This window comes from Lonchura striata, chromosome 4 (assembly GCF_050655825.1).
Source record: "Lonchura striata isolate lonStrDom1 chromosome 4, ASM5065582v1, whole genome shotgun sequence".
NCBI classification, from domain to species: domain Eukaryota; kingdom Metazoa; phylum Chordata; class Aves; order Passeriformes; family Estrildidae; genus Lonchura; species Lonchura striata.
Genome location: NC_140706.1, coordinates 33,331,581 through 33,351,698, shown reverse-complemented (window position 1 = coordinate 33,351,698; position 20,118 = coordinate 33,331,581). Strand labels below are relative to the sequence as shown.

General features: G+C 34.6%; 1 protein-coding gene across 31 annotated transcripts in view; it reads left to right on the top strand.

The window, feature by feature from the left end:
* TENM3 (teneurin transmembrane protein 3) overlaps positions 1-20,118 on the top strand; it is a 1,286,597-nt gene that overhangs the window by 636,251 nt on the left and 630,228 nt on the right. For 30 of the 31 annotated variants that reach the window (XM_085578773.1, XM_085578777.1, XM_085578776.1 and 27 more), the window contains one exon: positions 18,102-18,258. The exons of the other annotated variant lie outside the window; for it this stretch is intronic. The gene's annotated coding sequence lies outside the window, so the exon portion shown is untranslated. The remainder of the gene's footprint in view (positions 1-18,101; positions 18,259-20,118) is intronic. 31 annotated transcript variants of the gene reach the window in all.

Below are 20,118 nucleotides of genomic sequence, written 5' to 3'. Positions count from 1 at the left end.
GAGTCAAGTGATCCCCATGCAGTCTTGGAGAATTCTTTTAAATATTTAAAAATATTCCCAAGGATTCTTTAGGTCACTAGGAAATTTCTTAACAAATCAAAGAAAGGAAACAGCATAGGAACATGCCTAATTTGTTAATAATTTTAAAAATTACCATCATTCAGACCAATTCAAGTCTACTCCGGCTTGTGAGGCTTAAGGGAGGCCAGATGGTGGTAGTACATTGGACGGTATCCAAAATTGCTTTTGAGTTAATTGATATAGTGGAGAAGAGATCTCTGAAGAAGTATATATCCCCAGGTAGTTGATTGCTTTGGAATTCCAACAGAGAAGAAATGTGTCAAAAATGAGAAAGGAAGCATGAGTTATTGAGTGGTTTTATCTTACATTTAGCCCACTAAATTACTAGCCAAACATACATTAAAAAAATGAAATCATTTGATAAATATGGAAACAGTGGACCTTGAAGAACTAGATGGAATTAAGAAAATAGCCTTTAGTTTTTACTTTTTGTATTTACACTTCATTTCCACTGTTTTACTGTATAGAAGTAGACTTATTTTTAATTTGAACCAGTACATTTCAATCAGAATGGCAACATTGGACCTTCTAACATTCTATTGTTACATACTGCTAAATGAAAGTGTACATGTACTAAATTAGAACTGCGACCAAAGGTTATTTAAACTCTCTATAAAACAGATCAAATGAAACTGGAAAAGTAGTTCATAGCTACAGTGAAATTGAAAATTAATATAGAACTTTAAATCACAGAGAAATCAGGATCTCTATAGTGAATATTCACTCTTCTTTTAGGGTTCCTATTTGAACACTGGTATTGTATATACAAAATCTTAGAATTATTTAGCTTGCAAAAGAACTCTAAGATCATTGAATCCAATTTTTAATACGTAACAGACATTAAGTATTATCTTTGGTAGCTTAGCTTAGTTTTATTTTTTCTCCTTTTTTTCTCTTTTTGTCTACTTCATTTTCTTTCATTCATTTTTATTTTCCTTTTTTCCTCTTCCTTTTCCTCTTTTTCCTTTTTTTCTTCCCTTCAAATATAGGTAATTAAATGCATTTAGTTCTTGACAATGAGATAAATCCTTCAAAATTTTATTAATTTCATTTTGGAAATGTTTCATCAGGAGACTTAGCATTTTCTGGGCTTTTCTTTCACATGATGTCTTTCAATCTTTTAGTGTGCATTCCATTAGAAGAGCAGTCAATGTGACCTTCCTCTATGGGGTTAATAAAGAATGCATAGTTTCATAAGCTTGATTCAATTTCCTTAATGTGAACACACTGAATAAGTGACCATTATAGTATTTGTCTGGTTTTCTGTGCTTCAGTGTGCAGTTACCAACCTTTTATATGAATGACCACATCTGGTGTGCATTTGGCCACGTAAGGTGAGACAAAAGCAAAATAGATTTTCCTTAGCATTAAATCAAATTTCCACACATTGTACTCTCTAATGTGGATCTAAAATGTACCAAGTCATATATTATTTAGCTGTATTGTATTTTGTGCTTTTTTTTAATTCCATCCCACATTCCCAGTTTTAATAAATGCATGAGTAGATGTCGTATTTGAGCATTATATCTTAGAAATTCAACACTTTCAACATATTCTTCGAACTTCAGAGAATTTAATATTAGTATCATAAAAGGTCTTTTGAAGAATAATACTGCAACAAAAGAAAAATGACTGCCTGAGTGTGCCCTATCATTTTGAAAGTGTTTTATTGCTTTAATTTCCTGTCTTACTAAAGTAACAAGCAGCATAATAGAAGATATACTGTAAGAGAGTTAGCAATTTATTAGAAGGCCTGAGCTGGCTGAGGACTTTATGTGATGTGAAAAAGAAAACCTCTATTTAGCTGAAAAATGGAGACATTAATGTTGCAGCATCTTTAAATAGTGTACTATCTTTGACTGATAAGTTGTTTCCAGAAGCCCAGTATGTTTGAATAGGATAAATCTGTAAATATAGGTCTCACTCAGTCCCTGTTGTGAGTGGATAGCCTCCTGGAAATCTAATGCTATTTCATCCGTGAGTTGTATATGAGACGATGTTGCTCTTTGGATTCCATACAACAAAGGCAGTGTTGCAGCTATATTCATAGAACCATAGCTTGGGTTCAAAGGGATCTGAAGGATCATCTAGTTCCTACCCCCTGCTGTGGGTGGGGACACCCTCCTCTAGACTGAGTTGTTCAAAGCCCCATCAAGCCTGGTCTTGAACATTTCCCAGGATGAGCTATCCACAACTTCACTGGGCATAATATGTATTTTCATTTATTTCTTATATTTCCACATAAGTGATATGACTAAGTCTGGGCTTTGGCAATCTGGTAGAGTCAAAGTTTAGGCTATGCTAAGTTTTTAAAGTTTTTTACCTATTTGCTCTTTATAACTTGCAGGCTGGAATTCATTTTGCAGAAAGCTGAAAAATCAATTTTTAAAAATTATAGAAATGGAAGATGTGGCACTAACTAACCTGTAAAATTATGATGCAAGATGAATTCAAAAAGCAGTTATTTCCCTAGAAGGAGAAATGACTATTGGTTTGGTGTTTACAGTGTGCATAGCAAGATATGCAGGCGTCTGTATGCTTGTGATGGAGTTGCATGTTTATCACTGCAGAGCAAGTACAAGAATCACAAGACCTTCTTAATCCCACTACAGTTCTGCCACTGAAGGATTACAAAACAGCTGGTTGTAACAGATTGCTTGGTATTGCCAGAAAACAAAACAAAACAAAAATATGTAATAAGATGTGGGCAATGCCTTCAAAAAAAGCATAAAATACAGTTTAGATGGAGATTTTATTGATAGCACTGTTTTTACTGGATTGCACACTGTGTGAATTGTTTAGACTTTTTTTTTATTTCTTATATTTGATAGATTATTGAACAATGCTACTTCTGTTTTGGTTTGGTTTTTTTTTTCAAATGAGATACTCCTAGTTATGTTTTAAGAAGGGCAAATAGTGTAAATCATATAATAGAAATCTAACCTTAAAGATTCATGTATTAAATTAGCATCTTGGACTCCTAGGGGCACAAGAAAAAGCCCAAATATTACTGGTATCCCCTATGTTAGTCTTGGAAAGAATAATGATTTGCAAGGTTTATTGCTTACTGAAGCACAAAAGATTCCCTCTGGGCTTGCCACAGACAATCCTTAGGCACGTTAGAGGAGTCAACTAGAGTTAGTTCAAAGTGAATTACTCTGTTTTAATCATGGTGACTTTACCATCTCAGTCATGGCATGGAATATTGTCAGTATTTTTTCCCTTTTAAATGACAAATTTGGTCACTTTTTTAAGGCATATTTTAGAGTGTTTGTGAGATTTATAGATTCAACAGCTCTTCAAAGAATTTCTGCCTTGCTTTACAGCCCTGAAATTTTCTACTGTGTCTATTTCATCACCTTGAGGCAGTTCTAAGTTAAAATATGTGATGTTTTACAATTAAATGAGTTCTTAGTATGATATATAACCAATTATATAGCTATAATGAATCCTAATTTGAAAAACCAAATAAAAATTGTTGCACTAAGGATTACTAAGGACTAACATTCCCTGCTCTTTGTTTATTTACAAATAGGAGACAGGTATATAACCACAGTATTCACAAATATTACCATCAATAAATTTAAAAACTCAGCACTTTGATTACTTTAATATTTAGCTAATTAACTTTGAAACCTTGGAGAATTTCATGCATTTCCCAAAGTCAGTGCCAATTTCATAATTACTTCCATCACTTCCTAAACTGCTAAGTTTATCAGGATACCAAATAGTAATCAATGAACAAAAAATGGTCCTTTATCAATTTTTTTTTTCCTCAACACACTTGAGACAGATTTCTGCTGAGATACTTTTCTTTTTTATAGTGTAGCAGATTAATTACTGAATCCTCCAGGAAATATTCAACATTTTTGTAATCCTTTTCAAGAGGTTAAAGAACCATCTGGATTTGACTCTGAATTGTGTAAAGAGTAAATCTATAGACTCTATGGTTATACAATCAGTCCTGTATTTTTTTGTTAATAAAGGTTGTAAAACTACTGATGATGATGGTCTTTACCCTTAGCTCTTCCTGTGTTTATGTCTCTGGTCCAATAACCAGAGGGATCATGGAGGTGTGGTTTATCTTCATTTTAGGTCTCTTGATAACATTTTAGTTCCAAAAGGGAAATCAAATGAGATACAGAAGATGCTAAACTTGCAGAACTCTCAGGTCATTAGAAACTAATTAGAAATAGCTTTTGGATTTCAATGATCCTTTAGGTAAGATGTGAGAGAGGGATCAAAAAATATTTAACATCTTCTCTTCCTCATTCTTTCCAGACAATGTAATAGTGTGTGACAGTTTCTGACTTATTTTCATTGTTGCTTTTTTTACAGTATAAACCTGTATTTTACAGAGTAGGTGAAGTGCAAGAAAATACTGAGATATTAATGTAGACAATAGCTCTTTTCACTACAACTTCATTAATTATTATTCAAATGCTACAATTTTCTAAATTGATAAACCCCAAATATCTACCTAAATTACAGCCCTTGTCACATAGAATCCATATGAAAAGACAGATGTGCTAAGAAAAACCTGAAGGATATGAGTTAGTAATAGACACACTGTTAATATTAGCAGTTTTATGCAAGCTGTTATTTGTTTTTAGGTTTAGAATGCTAAAGTCTAGGAAGTTTGTAAATCTTAGAATAATTTCTGCTGTTACATCTCAATGTTTTCATATGAAATAGCTTTCTTCTCCAGGCTCATGAATCATTTTGTGACAATATTGCTATCACATATGTCCAACAGAGTTACAGGGACTAAGCTGGACTTTCTTATAAAGTCCTTCTACCTGTAATTTGCAAGAGGTGTTTGCCTTGTCCCAAAACCCCACAATCTCTTTAGCTTGAGAATGTCTGTGAGCAAAACTGCTGACTATAGATGTCACTCACTGACGTGCAAACCGAATACTTTGAGCTGTCCATCTGAACAAAGCTGACAGAAAAACTGAAAATAAACAGATGTAGCTTGAACAAAGTTGACTCTTTTTAGCACAACAGAACTTCTAAATGCTTGTGTACACATCTAAGTCTAGCTGTAAACTATGAAATAGAATTAATTCTCTGTGGACAAAGCTGAAATTTTGATATTCCAACTGGCCAGTCCCGCATGTTGGGAGCTACAGAATAGTTTATGTTCCAAGTTCTGCCAGTCAGTAGACCTAGGATTCCTTTACTGGGATAGGAAGCATAAAACACTTGGAAAAAAAAAATTCTGAGGTATTCTATATTTATGCAAATTTTAGCTACATTTTCATGCCTTCTTTTCATGTTACTTCTGTTGACTTACAAAAAATTTCTGGATCATGTCTAGTCTTTCTTTTGTAAACACCTCAGTCATTATTTGTCTTTCGCTTCCATGACCTGACCTTTGACTAAAGAAGGTATCTTTTTTAAATGAGGAACTTTTAACTTATTCTTCTCTCTAAAAGCCCTATCCTTGTTTATATAGCACTCTGTCTCTTGCAGCAAATGTTCTGTATCTCCAGACACTCCGTTCTTTCCGATCAATCTTGACACAAATGGCTTCATTCCCAGGATGTTTTTAGGACGGTTATTCTTTGGTTGTTGGAGTCCAGTTGCTAAGGTTAACAGTTCCCTTATGCATGTACACTGAAGAATATGTGTTACAACCTGTCAGCAAATTCTTGATCCACATCAAAAGAGAACTTCAGAATTACATAGGCTGATTCTCAAAATCATTCTGGTTTTAAGGCATTTTTCAGTAAGAATTCATGAAGTTTCATCTTTTAGTGTATGTAATCCAGTATTCTCTCTCCATCAATTAAAAGCCTCGGATGTCTTACAGAATGAAAAACATGCAATAAGTTAGCTATTATAAACAATATTTACTGGTTGTTTTTATTGTATTTCACATTCATCAGTGTATTTGGAGGGTCTTCTCATTCATCTTTATTGAGACTTCTGCAAATATACAAAATATTTGATAGGCCCAACTATATTAAAGTTGTCTGTAAAAGGACATTATTTAAATATATAGACAAATACTTTCAAAATAACAATAGTTTCCAATTCTTTCATGTAGTATTAATGATGCCAAGTTAGAGGTGACAGCAAACGAATGTTTATTATGTATCATTTGGGAAATTGAGAAAATCCCTCATGCACAATGCTGAATGAATAAGAACAATATGGGGGAAAATAGCAGCCCCACTACAAGAATTTTAATTAATCTGTTGAACTGTATGACATACAATATAATTGGAGAACAGTAAATATATTAGTCACGGTTTTCATCATCTGCATTAGTGCTGGGCTGGAATGCCCCAGATAATGAAAGAGCATATTTCTGGCCACCTGATTGGAAGTTTCTGGGCAGTACATCCCAGGCGTAGTACCCTTCTTATGAAAGTTTATTATTTTAGGAATGGTGGTAAGTCTCTTTATATAAATGTAGTGTGAAATTAATGCAGGGTCAAATGCAGAATTGTGGTGTTCTGGTTTCCTCAATCAATTAGGTGTGGAAAAATAAGAAGGGAATGGCCCCAGAAATCTCTGGAATAAAATGCAGTTGTATGTGAAGGCACTCTGCACATAACTGGCACCACCTAGCAGAGTTCATCAGTTTGTTTCTAATACCATAACTTAGTATCTAGTACTTTTACCTACACAACAGCTCAGTGCACAAAATATTGCTATATTTTCATAGATGTGCTTAGTTGTCACTGGATCCATAAACTGGCTGGTCTGAAACCTTAAAGAGATAAGTAGCAGATAAGTGGGAGAGTTGTTAACACCTAAATTTAAAAACACTAAGGAAAAGGAGAAATTTCTTAACCTGGGAACATTTAAAAAATAGTAAAGAGTATTCAGGTATGCATGAGCATCAACCTGAGGATGGCATAAAATGTAGTGTGGCTTTAATTTAAAGAGACACTTTATGGGTTTGGATTTTTAATAAGGCAAATGTGATAGATATGCTGCAAGGACTTCAAGACAACGTTTGATGTATTGCCTCAATGGAAATGATCAGTAAAGATGGGATCAGTAAAAAACCAATAAAATGGTGAAGAGCTGGCTAAAGAAAGCTATCATTTGTGCTGTAAAGCAGAAGTACAAGTTTGAAGGGAGATTATGAATGTATTTTTTTAGGATTAATGACACTCATGGATATTATTCTTCAGCCTAATCTGTCCTTCCTGTATAGTTCATAACTAGGTATTACATGGCTCTATTACTAATCTTTGTTGTTCCTTTGTGCTCCCAAAATGCCTCTTCTGTGTAGTTTCCCTTTGTTATGAGTGTCCTAGGTCACTTCTATGCTATTATTTTTCTCCTGAATAAGTATAATATTTTATCTTCTAAGAGAAAGCTTATTTTTATGTATTTTGGTGTGTTTTTTTCCTTTGGTACTTTTTTTTTGGTATGATACATCCTATATGTGTTCACTGGGCATCCAAGAGTTGTTTTGAATTCAGGTCACGAAAAAAATTCTAGTTTCTTCTGGCCCTCTACTTCAACTTAACAGCAACTAAAATCTTGGCATTACAAATAGGTCAGGATAGAATGGAGGGAGTAATTAAGAAGTAGGGAATATAGAGTTGTCAGAGCCTAGTAAATAACAGTAAGTGATAATAGCCACTGCAGGCCTAACTCATGCTGACATGACTGGATTCACTGAAAGTTACAACCATATCAAATGAAAATAACACTAAAACATAGAAGTTAAAATGGGTGTTTCCTGTCTCTCTTCAGCCTGGCAGAATAGTAATTAATTAGTCCTTTCTTCAGATGGGAGGACCACAGGGTTTTGAGTTCTTAACACTGGCAGTTTGATAGATTTACTGATATAACTCTGCTGTGTCACACTGCAGAAAATAATAAATTATTCTGTGTCAGAGAGAGGAAGCATGAGTTTGTTCTGTAAGAATGTAATCAGAAGATGAAAGAGGAGTAGTTGTGGGTTTCCAATCCTTATATATCGTCCAGTGATTATTTAATGTAAAATGAATAAGTAGCCCTGGAAGCACAGATTGTTCAAATCAACAATCATACTCATCTTTTTCTTCTTCTTTCATATTGCTACTTTCTATATATAGAGGAAAAAAATGCCCAAATAATAATTTGGTTACTCTCCTTCAAAGACAAAATATGATTTTTAGTTTGGGCTAAAATCTAGTCTCACCATATTTTGGTGACTGCTTTGCTTGTTGGTCAGTTGAGTTAGGGCGAAGGAGAATAGGAGAAGGAGAAAGAGAAAGAGAATACTAATACTATAATTTGCTTCTGTTCTGGGAATATTTTATATTAAAGAATTGATCCTTGTTCTTCTGAGAGGAGATCATTTATCCTTCTTCTAATTTGAGGAGATATAGTAGTTTTTTACACCATCAGAAATAAACTCCTAATAAGCCACTCTCCTTTCTTCCCACCTCTTCTGGTAAGAGAGAGACAAAGGCAGAGACTTTGGGTTGAGATAACAATTTACTGGAATCAAAAAGCAATGGACTAAGAAGGGCACAGCGACAGCAGCCATGTTAGTAACAAAAGTATGCACACAAAACAAGTGCTTTACACACAAAAGGTGTTCACCTCAACTTAGCTCTCCATGGCTGCGGGGACAAAGACAAGATAGCAGATGCTGCCCATAGGTTGTGTCCAAGTGGCTCCCAGCACAAAGATGGCAGCTGTTCCCCTCGCCAGCTCTCCTGTCCCTGAGCACAAGACAACAAAAAACAGTGATGGACAAACCCCTGAAAGCTCAACTGTCCATGTCCTGCGTGCTGCTGCCTCAGCTGCTGTGCTCCATTCCACATGGCTGCTTCTGCCACCCGTGTCCCCACTCTGCAGCCTTCGGCTCAGCTCCTTTCAACTCAGGTTGGACTCAGCTGGACCTGAGCTCAGCTCCTCACTCAGTTCCACAGGGTGCTGCTCACACCACTGCTGCTTTCCATCACTGCGCCTGGGAACTGCGTCTCGGAGGAACGGGAGGGAATGGGCAGCCGTAGCAGAGGACAGGGTCTGCAGGGCTGATCCTGGCAGTATTCCTGCTGGAGAGAGGGAGGCAAAGCTGCACTTCTGGGGCTGTGCTCACCTTTTGTTTGCCCTGAAACTACATCCCCCAGTGATGATATGCATTGTATGGAATGGTAGGTTAATCATCCCCACACAGTGCTAAGCTCCACCTCCACTCTGGAATCAGGGGTGCATCCTGAATTGCAAATCTTCTTCTGCTGCACGCACAAAGACTTAGAGCTCCCAGCAAGGTTTTATAGTCATCTGTTGGTCTTCTGAGGTGTTTCTCTTTAAATTTTTTAAAGAGATCTTACAAACCTCATTTAGACTTCTGAATTTTGCAAACCTGATACTGAAACTTAGCAGTGGCACATAGGATCTTTATCTCTTTTTTGTCATTTGGAAGTTTTTATGGTGGCATTCCTTTTTTTTATTTCTAGTGCCTTGAAATAGCTGTTTCAAATCACTAGTTGGCCTTCACACATATGATAAAGTATTTATAGTTATTGAATTAATGTTCTTTTTTCTGCTCTTTGACATATCTAATGTAAAATAATTCACCTTGTAGAGACCTATCTTTCTTACAATCAGCTATGCCCTGCCCAAAATCATGACCTCTGATGGTTGTGATGCAAGGATCGAAGACGTGGGGATTTTGCTTTGGATACAAACAAATTTTTTTTTCAAGTAATGACGAAAAGTAGACCTTCACTTGATACCTTCAGGGTCAAGCTAAGTTGATTCACTGTTGAAAGACACTAATGCATTTAAAATTAGTGTAAACAGAATAACTAAAATATCTATTGACAAGAAAAATGACAGTTTGATCTCCAGGCTGGCAAGATACTGTCACATCACAATTTCTTGAAATTTAGGTTTCCTGAAATACATCGCTTTTGAAATAGCTTTTGTAAAAAGTAAAATCAATAGATTAGATTGAAGGTAGAAAAGAAATTTTGTAAAAACAGGGAGGTTTAGGTTTTTGTTTATCTTTACTAAAATGTACAATATGCAGTATTTCTCAGAGACATTAAGGAGTTATACTTCACAGATTTATAACTGTTACAGTAACTCTGTACATTGATTGACAATGTTCTGAATTTTCTCCTGCTCTCTTTTTTGTGTCATAGCATGTTTGTAGCTTTTGGTCTTTCCTACAGGTCTTGCTTTTAGAGGATGTTGAGAAAGGTCTGTGGACTCTAAAAATATGTCAAAAAATGTGTAAAAAATGTATTTATTCAAAATGAGATTTTTTTTTTTATTGTTGTTGCCTGCAACTTAGAGAACCAGATTTGCGAATTTGAGTGATCTGTACTGGCGTTTTGTTTCTAGCATGTATTACAAACTGAACTGAAATTCTTATACTTCAGGAGATTTAAAGACTGTCATATACAGTATCCACACTTTCCAAGTATCTAGAATATGTACTTCCAAGGTAAAAAATAGTTTCTTTACTAATCTAAAATTTTGACAGCCTCCTTGTGATGCAATTATGCTCTAGGTGTCTGAATTCAATTTAAAGCTGAGCAAACTGAGAGAAATTAGCTGTATAGCTTAGTGAAATACAGCTTTTGATGAGGCCTCCAGATATTATTCTTCTTTGAAGTAACCAACAAATCATTTTTTTCTATATGAGCATCATAATTTTTACACAAGTTTTCTTGTAAAACTTAAAAATGCAGTGTATAGGAGTTAAACAATATACCCCATGGAAGGAAATAATCTGTAATCAGTCTGAAACATTCTATTATACTTTTTGTAGTCTTAAATCTGAAGAAATATAGATTATAATTTTCTTTCATAGGAAACCTTGTAACAATCTTCGTTCAGTCTTAGGTTAATGTGCAGAGAAGATGTTCATCTGTAGTAGAAGACTACAACTTCTGTTTTAATTTGGGTGCTTAGTTACTAAATTTTATTAGTATACTATCACTTAGTTATAATAAAATAATGCAGTTATGGTTGTTCCAGTATTTTACTTAGTATAACTAGTTTTTTTTTTGTTTTCATATATCCATCAATTTTGCTTAACTGATGAAGCTATTTAAAAGGAAGCATTTATTATTAATTATTGATCATACTTGGCCTTGTCTCTGTGGGCAGACAACCAAAACATTAGGAGCAAAACTGAAGGTAAGAGGAATGTAGAACAGTCTTATTTTTCAAAGCATCACAAAAATGCCTTCAATATTATAGGCATGTAAAACAACTGGTATCTTGTATCTCATCTTGTCTATAAGTGGTATATCAAAACATTTTAATGAGCTAAAAAATGCTCAAGATCAGAGGAAAAGACAGAAATTCACAGATGCTGGAAGCTATTTTTCCTCTTGCAGGCTTCTACTGTTAAATTGAAGCTTCATAACTACGTAAGAGTTATCTCTGCAATTTAAGGGGTTTATTTGCCATTGATTCACATAGGATTTTCCACAGGTCAGCGACAGGGACAGTGCTGGGTCATGATGCATCTACTTAAAGCTCCTGACACATCAAGAGCAAGATAGATTACTCTTGTCAGAGGGATACATGTTGGACAACTGGTCCCTAAGGCTCTTGTGTTCATAGTAATTGCTAAATCATTTACATCATAAATTAGCAGGAGCAATATAGCTACAGTAAGTAACTCACATATCTGCTGTTTTATATTTACTTTATAGAGATGGTAACTGTCAAGTTTCATAGGTCCTGATAAAAGCAATGCACTACTTTAATTAATCTTGTGTTTCTTCTCAATGTTCATATCTAGCAGAGATTCTTAGAAAAACACTATGAAATATACCTCAAAAATTAACTCTATTTTAATATAATTGTCATGAAGATACAACATTTTAAGTGAATTCTCTAACATTTATCCCTCCTTAAATTCTAATTTCAATACTTTAGATTTATCTTGTAGTCCATTCTTTAGAAACACAATAGGGACATAATTCATGTTTCATAAAATGTTCAAGGTTACAATTTCTGCTCACTGTCTTAAGAGCTTTTGCTAAGAAGAAGTAATAGATTTGTAAGAAAACAGAGAAATTACCTACCTTTATAATAGGGCCAGCTGTAAATTTACATATTACTTAGCAATTGCCTTTATAATTTTCATGGATGCAAGATGCCTCTGAAGGAAATATGATACTTCAGTACAATCATGAAGTGTTGCTTTGTGGTGCTATTCTGCCTCTCCAGCATTTGTTCTAAATGTTTCAGTTTTGCTTACCTACGCTGAACAATGTAAAAGGTATGGAGAAAATCTCCAATTTCCATCCTCACTCCCTTACTGAAAATAGGCCCAAAGGATGTAGGAGCAGTGGAAGAGTACAGTAGCCTGTTCCTTATGGAAAATGTCTCATGTAATGTTAGGCAGCAAAAAAAGATCTGAAGACTAGGCTGATGTTTACTGCCTAGCTGGAAGATAGCTGCAATCTGAGGTTTAGGGTTAGAAATGACAAATAGACCAAACATTAGGGGATTCTAATGCATGAAGAAATCATTATGCATGTTAAATGTACATGTTAATCATGTCAATATAAAGTGAATGAAATGGCTTTGAATAAGTTAATTTGGAATGACAGTTGTTTGCACACTGGAAATTCATAGTAACTAAAAGTTTTTACTGTGATCTTGAAGCCATTAATCCAAATTTTAATCAGAGAAGTGATGTAATGGAAATTATGCATTTCCAATGCCTCCTTGATCTCTGCAATAGATATTTCTTTTTTATTACAAAACATATACTTTGCGTCCTCTGGTTTCTAAGAGTTCAAATGATCAAACTGCAAATCTCCACATATTCCTCTTGTCTGTATTCACAGGAGAGGTTATAATTAATGATAATTTAGAGGATAAGACCTTACTGAGTTTGTTATGTCTAAATAATAATATGCCTGTGTTTAAATGTGTTGAGTTGCAATTGTCTGTTCAGGTGCAGACTCCCAGTACTGCAAGAAACATGAGTACAGGCATCTGCTTTCACTGAGTAATTTCCAGGATCACATCCAGGAGCTGTTGAATCATGACTTAAGAAGCATTAGCAGCTCCTGCATTTGTAATAAATGCTGTGTTTTCAATACTTTGCAGAACATAGACTGAAGCTCCCTTTTCTGCCATTTCCCTTCACTTATAGCTCCGTGTTTCTCTTCAGGTAGCTTCTCTTTGTAGCATCTAGATTCTCTTCTTATCCAGAGCTACCATCTGTCAGAACAGAAGTCAATAATAAGTGGATGGAAAAAGTTATACTTATATGCAATTTCCAAGGAGTCTGAAAGGGTTTATATGCCAAATATATAAATAACTAGAGATAATACTATTCAAAGTCTGCAAAGCGGAACACATAGATGATCCTGATGTTTCTGAAGGAACATTTTGATGCCTGCCTAGGATAATTTAAAATTATTATTGACTCTTGGAAGCCTAAAAAAAGCTCCTGCCATCCAAACCTAGAGACCTGAAACAGTAGTGTGACTGATATCTGAATCTGAATTAAAAATACAAAATAAACTAATGCTCAGTATTTTTTCATGTGAAGAGAAATAATTTTGTTCTTAGGAAGAGGTCACTCTTGGGGGTTTTGATTTCCTAACATAAAAATAAGTCACTTTTTTGATGTTAAATTTAAAAGTATAATTTTCAAAGTAATCTGTTACCAAGGTAAGGCAGGTTTCTTTTGCATCTGTTTCAGTATTTCTGTAATATTCTGCAACATTTAGTAGTCTCGAGAATGATCCCTAGACTACAAAAAGTGGGCTAGATTTCAGGACATTTTAAGGAACATTTCCTGTTAATTTTCTGCTACTATCACTTAGAAAGAACTAAAACATTTAATTACTTATTTCATTTAACTTTTATAAGAGAAAAACCATTTTCCAATCAGAATATGCATTCCAGTTCGTATTACTGGAAGGCATGCCTGACTGGAAAGGGTCAAACAATTTATAAATTGCTGCTTAAAAGTGAAATGTGAGAAAAAGCTGTCAAAAACAGAAGGTGAAGATGATTCTTCACCTGCCAAGGCTGGATGCATTGAATTTTAAACAGAATTTTAATATTGTGTTATTCTCTCTTCTTGGTTTATTACAAGCTGCAAGCTGATATACTTTTATTCTTGTTAAAGATTTTAGTCATAAGGTAACAGAGTACATGGTGTATAGCACAAGCTAAAGGGACAGATGTATAAGCTAGGAAGTTTTCCAGATTAAAGGTACTTAACACTGAATGCATTTGATGTTCAAACACATTGTGGGATCTTGTAAATCTGTCATAAAAATGCACCAAGGCTGAGCACGAAGTATGACTCCATGAATGCTGGTCTGCATCTTGGCCTACTAGTCAACATACTGATTTGTTTCTAATCTATTCAAATATTTTATTTTTTTACAGAAGGACTGTATTTAGAATTTGTGTTTCATAGGAATACTGATATTGAGTTAAAATTTTATTGCCAAAATGATGCAAATATTTTGTTAAAAATTCTTGTAGTTGAGGGGACTTTGTTTAGGATTATAACATCCTATTAAATCCAGATCATATTGCGAGAAATTGTGCTCTCTCTCTCTCTCTTTCTATCTAATGCTATAACCTTTTAATGAGATTTGGAAAAGAATTTGAGAAAGTGGTACATGAATGACATGATAGTATTTTTCCACTATTTTTCAAAAGAGAGGAGGGGATTGAAATTATTTTGTCAGTGGTTCAGCAACCAAAATGAGAAAAATAGAAAAAAGTTGAGAAGTACATATGACGACTGATTTTATTTTAAATGGAATGTACGATTTTTTTGAGTATCAGTACTCATCTTGACCAGAGAAACTTTAATATGCTATTTTCCAAATTCTTCATACAATTTAAAGAAATTTTCTAGGTGATTTAAAAAGACTATTTTGCTCTCACAGTAGTTCTGAAATGGATATGAAAACAAAAACAAGCAATGTACAAAGCCCTGCAGAGGACAACTCCCAGCCCTGCACAGGACTGTCTCAAGAGTCACACCATGTGCCTGAAACCATTGTCCAAACACTTCTCGAACTCTGTCAGGCTTGGTGTTGCAAACACTTCCCTGGTGAGCCTGTTCAAGTGCCCAACCACCCTCTGGATGAAAAAGCTTTTCCTAATATTTAGCTTAAACCTCCCCTGACGCAACTTCATGCTCTTCACTTGGATCCTGACGCTGATCATCGGAGAGGAGAGACCAGTGCCCCTCTCTACCCTCTCCACTTGCCCTCATGATGAATTTCCTGGTGAGATGACAAAATGCATTTATTTTTAAAGATGCTATGAGGATAGGCTAAGGAAGTCGTTATCTTTAAGCCTGGAGGAAGAGATGGCTTTGAGGGTAGCCAATAGCAAGCTGTGCATTCCTACAGGATGTTAGTGAGAAACTGAGACAACAGTCATAAACTGAAGCAGAGCAGGCTGTGCCTTAAATTGAAGTATAAGAAGCAAATTACTTAATTAAATTATTTCATCCCCTTTTTCTCCTTTTTATAGATTAGGGCTTTCTGGAAAAATTGTACCTGCAATTACATTAATAGGATAAAATGGGCTACATTACAGTGACTTTTAATCCTTAAGTTTCAGGATAAAGGCAGATTTTTCTTGTAAGTTTTTTATTGATGGCATATTTATAGATATTTAGGGAAATTAGGGGTTTTGTGGGTTGGTTTGGGTTTTTTTAAATCTATTTAATAAATACTAGAGGGAAATCAGAAGCAGAAGTCCCAATAAAAAAAAATCTCAAAGTCAGTATTTCACACATTTCTTGGTCTCTAGTGTGCTACAAGAAGATCACAAATTACCTCAATTTCCTAATTCTGTAACTGGCTATCCAAGATTGCAATGGGAGTTAGAGATTCATAAAAGTCTAAATTATTATTGCAATTGGAGTTCATAATCTTTCATTTACATGGCTCTGAGCACTTTCAAGACCTTTTTCTACTGTAGGTTGTATTATACCCTTCAGTTGTGTTGTGAAGAGGAAAAGAATGAGAAGACTTTCTACAGCTTCCCAAGTTTTCCCTATCACCACATCTGTATAAATATCTACCAAAGACTTGTATGTTCTTTCATCTTCCAATTTCATGTAATTAATATTATTAATTTTTATTTTTGCATGGAAAAAGGCCTCATTTTTCTTTTATATTTGCAAAGCACCTCACACAAAGCAAGTAAGCAACATAAGAAAACAACATCTGGAGAAGTTATATTCCTTCCATGCTGGTGTTCTCATAGTGGTATATCTCTGCCTTTAACTTTTCATTTATTGAATAAATATAATTTCAAGTCTAGTTCTGTTAAGGATAAAAGATTAGCCTTCAGACTTAAAATTTGTGATGCAAAAGTGTTTTGTGTTTTACTAAAGTCCTACCATAATTTTTACTACCATAATATTTGTCTGTTCAGAAAAACATGAAAAAAATACGCTGGAATCTAGCAAATTATTCATTATTAAAACTGGTTCTTGGAATTTTTAATGTAGTTCAGTACATTTTTCCAGTTGTATTTTCTGTATCCATTCTTTTAATTTAAACTTATTTTGATTAACATAAATACAGTCTCTTGTGGCAACAGATTTTGAGACTGGGACATGGTGTGACTCTTGGGAATGGTGCTATGTGGGGCCTGAGGTGGACTTGATGATATTTAAGGATCCCTTCCAACTCATTCTGTCATTCTGTGGTATATTCTGTCAGAACTCTTCAAGCCTCCTTAAAGCTGCCTCTAATTCTACTAGTACTGGTCTATTTTGTTTCTTTGTAATTCTTGCTTCCTTTAATGAGGAAGGCCACAACATGTAGTTTTATGTCAAATCCAAAGAGCTCCAAATTTTATTTCCGTCATCACTCATATAAACCTGTATGCATGACTGAAGTGGGCTATGGGTTGCATGGGATACAGTTATGGGGTTTAGTTCTTTACATAGTGGTTTGTGCCTTCCTCTGTTTTGCATGGGTTTATGAGCAGTTCAGTTCTGAGTCTGATTCAGAGAATCCCATTCTCTAATATTCCAACAAATAGAAGCTACTTTCAAATTATTTATGAGGATAGTAGACAAATTTATTCCATCCTTTAAAAATCCTGAAGATTAAAATGGACTTCTTGATGTCTTTCTTACTAAAGTTGTAATCAGGGAGGACTGTAATAGAACTCTACTGTCTACTACAATATAGTAGACACTGTATAAAAGTATACTGTAATACAAGTCATGCAATAGAAGACAATCCTATACAAAATCCTGCTTATTGACACTGTCTAATTTACACTATATAAACACATAAAATTAATTTTAACTTTTTGTAGATTTTATATCTATGTAAATCCTGATTTTCCCAATTTTCATTGCATAAGTTGTGTTAACAATCTGTTCTGTTCAGCAGTGAAAACGTCAGGTTTTACTAATAATCAGGATTCAAAAACTTTATGTGTGGCTGCATGAGTACTGAAGATGCTTGTCATTAGATCACAGTCCTTATTACAGGCACTGTCTAAAGAAGAAGGCAGAAATTGCATCAGAAATTCATGAGGGCCAAAGAAAAGTTGTAAATTCTATGAGTGACACATTCAGAGAATGTGTCACAGGAGACTGTACAGCCATGGAAACAGGAAAAACTTGAGGTTTTAGTTCATTTGCAATTAAAGTTTGTGTTCAAAGTGACATTAGCTTTTCTTGAAGTGACAGAACGGCACATACATAGCCTGAGAATTTAAGGTTTGCCTAAAGATAAAAATATCAATAATTATAATTTAAGGCCAAAAATTACTTTATTTCAGTAAAGTATTGACTTTTCTCATTTATAATACTTTATGCTGATATATTGGAAAATGTCTCAAGCATAGGTAAAAATAAAGATTTAATCTTTTTTTAACCTCAGAAAAAAGCACTTCCTATTAAATGCTCCTTCTTGACAAAGGTACATGTTTATGCTTTCATATTTGGGTTGTTCAGGGTTTGGGGTTTTTGGCAGTGGAGGTTGACTAAAATAATTATCAATTGGATATAGGAGGAAATTCATACTTCCAAAACATGGAGCTCAAAGCGTGACCTTATTTCACAGGTGTTGAATATTCAATAAAGACTTCATTTGGAAGTGGCATCCACTCTTCTTACAAGCTCTTCTTACAAGAAAACAACATAGCTCATAATTTCTATTCAGCTGTGGACATAAAGGATGTACAGAGATGAGCTAATGGAATTGTACCACCACTTTCATGGTAAGTTTAATGTCATTGAATTGTGAAACACATGCAAATTTCTCAAGGTAAAGAGTGCCTCCTGCTTCTCTCTAGACCCGACCATAGTGGGATGTCATGAAGTTTTCTAATTACCACTCAGAGGTAATTGAAGAAACACTCACTACTTTGGATCAGCTTGTAATTGTCCCATGCTGAGCAGAGGAAGAGTTAGAATAATAAGACATGCAGAAAACAAGCTTATATATCTATATCTATATCTGTATGTTTTTACACGGTGAATTTTAAATACTTTAGTTGGAGGCTGTATGGCACCAGGATTTTTAATGTGGGAGTTTCTAGAGGTTGATTAGTTTTTGAGCCAGTGTGTGCAGTCTGGATAACACAAATGGCTTTTACTCTTGGAGGAAACAGTTCTTGAGAGGACACAATTCTGTGCTCTACAAGACTGTAATTTTCCTGTGCTTAATAGGGTTAGAGATATTTTAAAAGATATAGCTGAACAAATGGGTTTTGTAGGCAGAACTTCTTAGTTTTGCTGTAATTAAAGGAATAATACCAAAATGATTGCTAATGATTAGATGATGTAGAGAAACACCTCTTGACATGTGTCTCTCTAAACTTTTATTTAACATTTTTCAAGTAATCAGTAATGCATTACATTGCAAGTTATAAAATCACAGGGGAAAAAATGTGAGCTTTTACACTACTACCAGTGAGCAGAGACATACACTGTATTTTCATTAGTGTGCTGCCTAGTGACTTGGGTAAACTTTAAGTGTAACGCCAGCTGGCGATCACTTTCCAAACAGCAATGCCAAATATGCAAGGGGAAACAAAGCTATTGTGAGATTATTTTTAAAAATTAAGCTAATGTTCTAGAAACATGCTTCTAACTTCTTGTTCTAATTGGAAACATTCTAATCCAATGCTGCTGAGTGAAGCTGATTACAGACTTAATTGCTCTTATGTAACAGCTAATATCTGGCAGTAACACACGCTGTAGAACACTGGCAGGTTTTGAAATCAGTTTGTTCCCTTTGCCCCTTCTTTCTTTGTTGTTCTGTTTACTGTGCCCAGTTAATGTGCTCTTGTGCCATAATAATCTCTAGCTAAATGGTAATTGCTCTATTGACAGCACTACTGTACATTTTTGACACATCATTATTCATACTTAACCACTTGACCTGGAATAAATGTTAAAGCAATTACTACTGAGAGCTTTTCTATGAGAAAATTGAGGCAAAGTTTAAAGATAATCAAAATGCAAAGCTGATCATGATAGCAACTGGAAAAATGGCAAATCCTATTAAACAGATTTTTATTAGCCAAGTTGATGCCAGTAGATATTATCTGGTAATTTAGTCTTATTAAAAAGAAAATAAAGCAGCTAATTGTTTACTATCCTGGAACTTATTCCAGCTTGCAATTTGCAACTGAAATTAAGCTTTATGTGGCTCATCTATTTTGTCACATTGAAATATGAAAATCATTTGGTACAAAGCACATCTGCTCAGTCCTCTCCATCTTCCTGGCAAATCCTCGTTCAGTGTGTTTCATACATGTTGAGGCATTCCATTCATGCATACAGCAGCACTATTTTAGATATTTCTCTCTTACAAACCTAATATCTTCAGATCTGAGAGCTCACAATTTTAGTACTTTTCTACCATTATAAATACTTTTTGCAAGTATAATAAATGTGTGAGTGTAAGCTGTTTTAGCTTGGAGACTTTAGAGAGAATTTGAAAACTGAGAGGGACAGAGTTATTGTTAATGCAACTGTGTGAAAATTGTCCAAATGTCCCAGACCAGCATTTTATTTTGATAGTTAATTGCATATTTGCTCTAGTTGTGATTGTATTCTTAAAGGAAAGTAAA